Source organism: Macrobrachium rosenbergii, chromosome 46 (assembly GCF_040412425.1).
Source record: "Macrobrachium rosenbergii isolate ZJJX-2024 chromosome 46, ASM4041242v1, whole genome shotgun sequence".
Classification (NCBI taxonomy): Eukaryota; Metazoa; Arthropoda; class Malacostraca; order Decapoda; family Palaemonidae; genus Macrobrachium; species Macrobrachium rosenbergii.
The window spans coordinates 18,558,840-18,566,248 of NC_089786.1; the positions used below are offsets into that span (position 1 = coordinate 18,558,840).

At 35.0% G+C, this 7,409-nt stretch overlaps 1 non-coding gene across 1 annotated transcript; it reads right to left on the minus strand.

Annotated features, from left to right (window-relative positions):
- Positions 1-6,803: 6,803 nt before the first annotated feature.
- On the minus strand, positions 6,804-6,893 carry TRNAI-UAU (transfer RNA isoleucine (anticodon UAU)). The gene is given in 2 exon segments: positions 6,804-6,839; positions 6,856-6,893. It is a non-coding gene; the product is annotated as a tRNA-Ile (tRNA).
- Positions 6,894-7,409: the final 516 nt, after the last annotated feature.

Here is a 7,409-nt window from a genome sequence, read left to right on the forward strand (position 1 = left end):
AACTGTGAATTGAGTCTTGTCTAGAGTAGAACCTTTAAAAAGCTTAGACACTAACATCTGACATACATGGGACAAAACCTTAAAAGTTTGAGAGGTTGTTGCTTCAGCAGAACAATTTAATTCCCTCAGCAGTTAGCATGAATCATAATTATCACATTCACATCATCAGTGAAGAGAGTGAGCCAAGCTGGGATGAAACTATACGAATAGCAAGGTTAAGCTGAAAATTATTCTGGGACAAAAATTAGAATTTTTTGCAGTGAGTAAGTTTTCAATGGTCCTTAAATAGATTTTGAGCGTATATGTATAGTGAGTAATTTTTATTTATTTCGTTGGATTTTATATCTTTAGGAACAGTCATAATCTGTGCCTTGGGAAAAAATGTATAAGTCCTACAGTATGAACACGAGTAACGGCCTGGGATGGAATAAAACCTCTGAAACCATGGGACGGCAGCTAAATTCAGACCTCATGGAATTAAATTATTTTTATATTTGAGACTGGCATTCTTGCCTTCTAATTATAAGTTCTGCATTTTCTGTAGCAGATGAGGCTCTAACTCATTCCATTGACTTGGGGTTCAATATGCTATATTCCAAGCAAAATCCTAACTCACTTTTTTACCATGGTTCTCAAAGTTATGTCCATATGCCTCTCTTATGGACTCAGCCTCACAGTCTCGCTGTTAGAGTTCTGCAGTGTTAAATGCTTTTCTTAGGGACAAGGATTATGCTTAAACGAATAGCGTTAATTTCTTGATTTATAGTAAGCTTATCCTCTCAACACTTACATTTTCTAGGTTACTGGTTACTGGCTCGGTTCAAGAAAAGAGTAGAACTCACATTGCATGCGAGATATTCTATATAGGAATCAAATTCGAAGTCTGAACCCAAATGGATTGAACACAGTGACTGGTAAGTCTCCAACTAACAATGTCGGTTTGAGTTAGACACCGTGTAATAGCTGTTCCACACTAACCGACGATATCCCCCGAAATATTAAATATAAATGGTGATTATGTCTGCAGCATTAGCAAGCCCTCGTCACAGCATTAGCAAGCCCTCGTCACTTGACGCATATTATGAAATATCCAGTATCTGGAGATCAAAAAGAAAAAAGAAAAGGACACTGAACACAAAGTGGAAAATAAACATTTTACATTTTGGGGTTTTTGGGTGCTCTGCTGTTTTCGTTCTGATTATTTCGATTACTTTTCTATTAACCGATGTTGGGCCAGATGTAGAAGAAAAAGGTTAGTTAGAATTATATGCTAAGTTAGCAGGTAACTTGATATGATTTTGCAGAAATCAAAAGTAGCTTCTCCGAAAAACAGCAAAATAAACAAATTTGTCTTAGCAGGAATAACCTACGTGTACAGATCAGACCATAGCTGCCAGATTTAGTTGGTCACGTGACACAAAATTTTTAAAGGTTTATGTACTTAGGCTCTATGTTCAGTTTTTACAAATTTCAAATGCTGAGTACTGCAGATGATGCAAAGGGGAGCATATAAGAATATCAACTGATTTCCGTGCATCATGTGATCCTGTCATGTGAGCATTATATATTATATATATATATATATATATATATATATATATATATATATATATATATATATATAATCATGAAGCTGTAAATGTCACTTTATATCAAATTCACGCTACCTCGGGAATATCCCCGATGGGGAATTATCACCTGAAGGAGAATTTTATAAGTGATAAATGGACTGGTACTGCCGAGTCTCGAACCCACAACAAAGATAGTTTTATCCAGCGACTCCAGTCAACGTTCTACCCACTGAGCTATCAGAGAGGTAAATGTCAATGCCGAGTCTGGAGTACTTTATTTACCCGTCGAGAGTGGGGAAATTGTACTTGGCTTCGGCATTAACCAACCTCCACCATGATGGTTTTTTGTTACGTTTGGAACACAAAGCTCTTTTTATGAAATTTTTTATCACACCGTGATTTATATACAATCATGAAGCTACAAATGTTGCTTATATCAAATTCATGCTACCTTGGGAATATCCCCGATGGGGAATTATCACCGAAGGGGAATTTTATAAGTGGTAAATGGACTGGTACTGCCGAGTCTCGAACCCACGACACCGATACTTATCCAGCGACTCCAGTCGATGTTCTACCCACTGAGCTATCAAGAGGTGTAAAAGTTAATGCCGAGTCTGGTGTACTTACTTTACCCGTCGAGAGCGGGGAAATTGTACTTGGCTTCAGCATTAACCCACCGCCACCATGATAGTTCTTTGGTGTGTTCGGAACACGCAGCTCTTTTTATGAAATTTTTTATCACACCGTGATTTATATAGGGGAGATCGGGGCTAGCAGTTATAATTTTATTAATTTTACCTCTAATTCAGTATCTAATGAAGGAAACGTTAACAAATTTATGCTGTGAAAAGTTTATTATATGTGGTATCATAATCATGTAACAAAAACCTTATATACTTTTCATTTCCTGGAATATAATAGAAAATAGCAGAAAAACTTTTTGTATACAACTTGCCCCATATGCGGGGCAAGTTGTTACAGACCATGGGGTATATTGTTACAGAATATAAAAAGAATCACATCCTTTAAAAACCAAGAGAAATCAGCTGACACTTCATTATACACGTCACATACATAATCAGCACTTTCATTTGTGCAACTTTCATGGACCCAATCTTTGCATTTGATGCATTGCACCCACTGCTCCCCTGAGGCTGAATTTGACCATACACCACCACATGCAAGACACCAATAATCTTCAATGTTCTTTCTGTTCTTATTTCCACCAGACTTCAGAAACCATTTGTCGTTCAGAGTCCTTTTACAGGTTTTACTCTTGAGCCTTTTTCATTGTGAATCTTCATTGTGTTTCTGTAATTTCATCTTCTCAGGTGTGTCTGTTAGTATTGCTGTGTGGCGTTTTCTTTTGTTGCATCTTTGAGTCTTCCCTGGGCTAGCCTTTCTAAATGGTTGCAGCTCCTCTGAGGTTTTGATTTCTCCTGTAGGCTTTTGCTCTGTCTTTATAGAAGGAGGTGACTGGTATGTGTAAGGCCTATCTAAACAATCCTTGCTTGTGCTTGTAACAGGGTCTGCAGAGAATCATATTCTCAAGGCTTGTTATATGCTGGGGAGTTATTTCATCTTGAGGTTCACAGATAGGTACCATGTAGCCTATGCAAACTTCAGTAGGCTGTAATAGGCTTTCATAATTTCCTTTGGTTTCACTTTCCATTTCTGTGGCTTCTACAACTACAGGTGTATCCTGTGCATTTTCTTCTGGACGATCAGTAACATCAGCAAGAAGCATCATCACCAAAGATTTCCTGATTGTAGGAAAAATACCTGTCACCTTGAAGCCTTTTTGTATGTTTTCCATAGTTGTGGCCTTGGCCAATGCACTGGCAGCAATTCCTGGCAAATCATGTATGGTTATTGTCTTTCCAGGAAAAATTTTCAGCCAGCTGCCACATGACTCATTAAGGTACTTTTTAAAGGGCACATAAACTCTTAAATCCAAAGGATGAAGCCTGTGTGAACAGTGAGGTGGGAAAGTGACAAGGACTCCATTGTACCTGCAGTAGTCTATTAGCGGCTCTAAACTTAAATGGGAGTCATAATTGTCAAGAAGGATTAGAACAGGCTTGTCTTTTGTGCACTTTGTCACTGACACAAAATGTTTCGTAAAGATTATGAAGTTTTCCCCCGTCATCCGTCCAGACGGGTGTGCTACTCCAGTGCATTCAAGAAGTCCATCCCTGGTAAAATGATCCCTGAAATTAACTCAAGGGAACACAAGCATTGGTGGAACTGTGTTACCACTAGCACTGATCACGGTAACTAGCGTCACAAGAGCTCCTCTCTCACCAAATGTCATCTCTCCTACTTGCTCTATCTGTCTTTCTTTTGTAGGTCCTAACCATATTTGATAATCCAGAAATATGAAATAAATAATTAGATAAATAAATCTAAAATTTCTTCCCGTATGGGTTAAGTTTTATAACTATATATCACGGGCAAGTTGTTACTGACTGTAACAACCAGCCCCGGAGCGAATTATTTTCCTTCTCCTCATAAATTTTGCTATTCATTTGAATTATGGGAAAATGAAGTCTAATCACATATTAAGCGTAAAGACAGTTAGGCTATTTCATAAACACGAGTTTCATTAAGGTCTATGAAAAAAAATACGAAAGGGCAGATTACTTACTCAGAGTATTCAAAACCAGTTTTTTGCTTGTAGTTTCACAGACGGTTGATCAACTTGTTTAGCATTCAATGAGGATAAGGCTGATATTGACGCCTAAACGTCACAAAAACCTCGGCGCCAACTATTGCCATATGATAAAGATATGCAACTAGCCCCGGTCTCCCCTACAATCATGAAGCTACAAATGTCGCTTAATATCAAATTCACGCTGCCTCGGGAATATCCCCGATGGGGAATTGTCACCGAGGGGGAATTTTATAAGTGATAAATGGACTGGTACTGCTTCGTGATTGTATAAATCATTGGAATTATAATTATTTCCGAGGTAAATGTCCATGTTAGTGCTGAAATAGTAACACAGAAGGTTATATGTCCACTATGTTAAGATTAAACGATATTTTTGATATATGCAACCTGGACATACACAACTTCCTACCTAACTATATATAAACATTCTTTTTATATACATATATATATATATATATATATATATATATATATATATATATATATATATATATATACACTAAACTTTTATGCATATCCGTATGAATGTGAGTAAATGGTATAGATATATACATACAAACTACATTGATAATTACGTTTTTGTAATCAGTTTCCATCCTTCGACTTATTTAGATTTGTATAGAATAAAGATAGTTGACCTGCTGTTAATAAGTATACAAATGGTAAACTGGGGTTTAGGAGATATATTAGTTTTGACACAGCTATCAAATCAACTGCGCATATGGATTGGTATGAATAGCTGTTATTTGGTCCTTAAATACAAAAATGCCACATGCAAATTTCTCTAATTTCTTTAAAGCGTCCTAGATTGAATGCTGTTCGTAGGTCATACACACTTTCCAATATGGCCGCCATGTCACGGGGACCATTTAGTACTGTAACTAGTTCCTCGCTGGTGAGCGGGTTCCGTTCTCAGCTACCACTCTATTGGTCGCGAGTTCGAATCTCCGACCGGCCAGTGAAGAACAAGAGGAATTTGTTTCTGGTGATAGAAATTCATTTCGCTATAATGTGGTTCGGATTCCACAATAAGCTGTAGGTCCCGTTGCAAGGTAACCAATTGGTTCTTAGCCACGTAAAAATAAGTCTAATCCATCGGGCCAGCTGTAGGACAGCTGTTAATCAGCTCAGTGGTCTGGTTAAACTAAAATATACTTAACTTTTAGCACTGTAACTGTGGCTATCACCATCCAAAGCACTATTGGCCTGTGCGTACTAATATAATTTCTTCAAATTTCTTGCACTTGGATCCCAAGGCTTTGTAATGATAACTATATCCAAAAAGCATGAAGAATTGGAGATATTACAATTACACACACACATACAGTACATATATATATATATATATATATATATATATATATATATATATATATATATATATATATATATATATGTATATACAGTATATATATATATATATATATATATATATACAGTATATATATATATATATATATATATATATATATATATATATATATATATATATATATATATATATATATACAGTATATATATATATATATATATATATATATATATATATATATATACAGTATATATATATATATATATATATATATATATATATATACAATATATATATATACATATATATATATATACAGTATATATATATATATATATATATATATATATATATATATATATATATATATATATATATATATATATATATGCTTACTTGACAACATCACATGATATACGGAAATCAGTTAATTGTCTCTATCCTCCCTTTGCCTCACATGCAGTAGCCTGCATTTGAAATTTGTACAGAACTGAACTTTGAGCCTTAAAGTATATAACCTTCAACCCTTCAAAGATTCTGTCACGTGACCAAATGAATCTAGCAACTATGGTTTGATCTGTACACGTAGATAATTCACGCTAAGACAAATATTTTCATTCCGCTTCTTCGAGAAACTACTTTAGATTTCTGCAAAATCATACAAGTTGCCTGCTAACTCAGCATATAATTTCAACTAACCTTTTTCCTCTACATCTGTCCCAAATCGGTCAATAGAAAAATAATAAAAAAAATCAGAACAAAAACAGCCGAGGTTCCAAAATCTACTGAAGGACCATTGAAAACTTAATCACCACAAAAAGAAAAGTCTACATTTTTTCTCCCGGGATAATTTTCAGTTTAACTTGCTATTCTGGAGAGCTTCATCCAGCTTGACTCACTCTCTTCACTGATGTTGTGAATATGATAATTAGGACCCATGCTAATTGCTGAGGGGATTAAATTGTTCTGCTGAAGCCACAACCTCTCAAAATTTTACGGTTCTGTCCCGGATATATGTCAGATCTTAGTGTCTAAGCTTCTTAGAGGTTCTACTCCAGACAAGACTCGAATTCACAGTTTCTAGTCAGTGTCCCAAGTGATCCTTGAAATTACAGCGTTAGTCACAGTTTTTTAGGTTTTCTCTGTTGAGGCTGAAAGCTGCTCTTTACTGCCTGGGATCTTATATGCTTCGTTCTGTATAAGTCTCGAAACCAAAGCCGTTACTCGGTGCTTTTAAAGGATCTGTCCCAGGTGAGGCTCGAACTCACAACCTCGGCATGGCTCAGACACTGTCGTATAAGTACCGCGCGCTAACCGATTGCGCCACTGGGACATGATATGGCGCTATTCATTATCTGCACTTAATCGAAAGATTCCTTTCAGCTGAAGGATTATCTAGAACGCGAGTCTTTGCTTACGTAAAATCCTTTTTTCTTGTATGAGATTTATTTTTATCTCCTGCGCATGCTTCCTTCCTTATAATATAGATAGTTCATGTACAGTTCCAGTTGTGTAATAATGTACATAATAATAATAATAATAATAATAATAATAATACACAATAACATAATAATAATAACAATAATAATAATAATAGTGATAACTAAGCAGTTCATAATCTTCATTTGATAACAGCAACAAATTAATATTATTATTATTATTATTATTATTATTATTATTATTATTATTATTATTATTTTTATTATTTCAAGACCATTAAAACATTGAAATTACAATTATTTCCGAGATAAATGTCCATGTTAATATTAAATTATATTTTTAGATATATACTTGAGCAACATCCCACCTAACTATATATAAACATTCTTATGTATATAATTTATATATA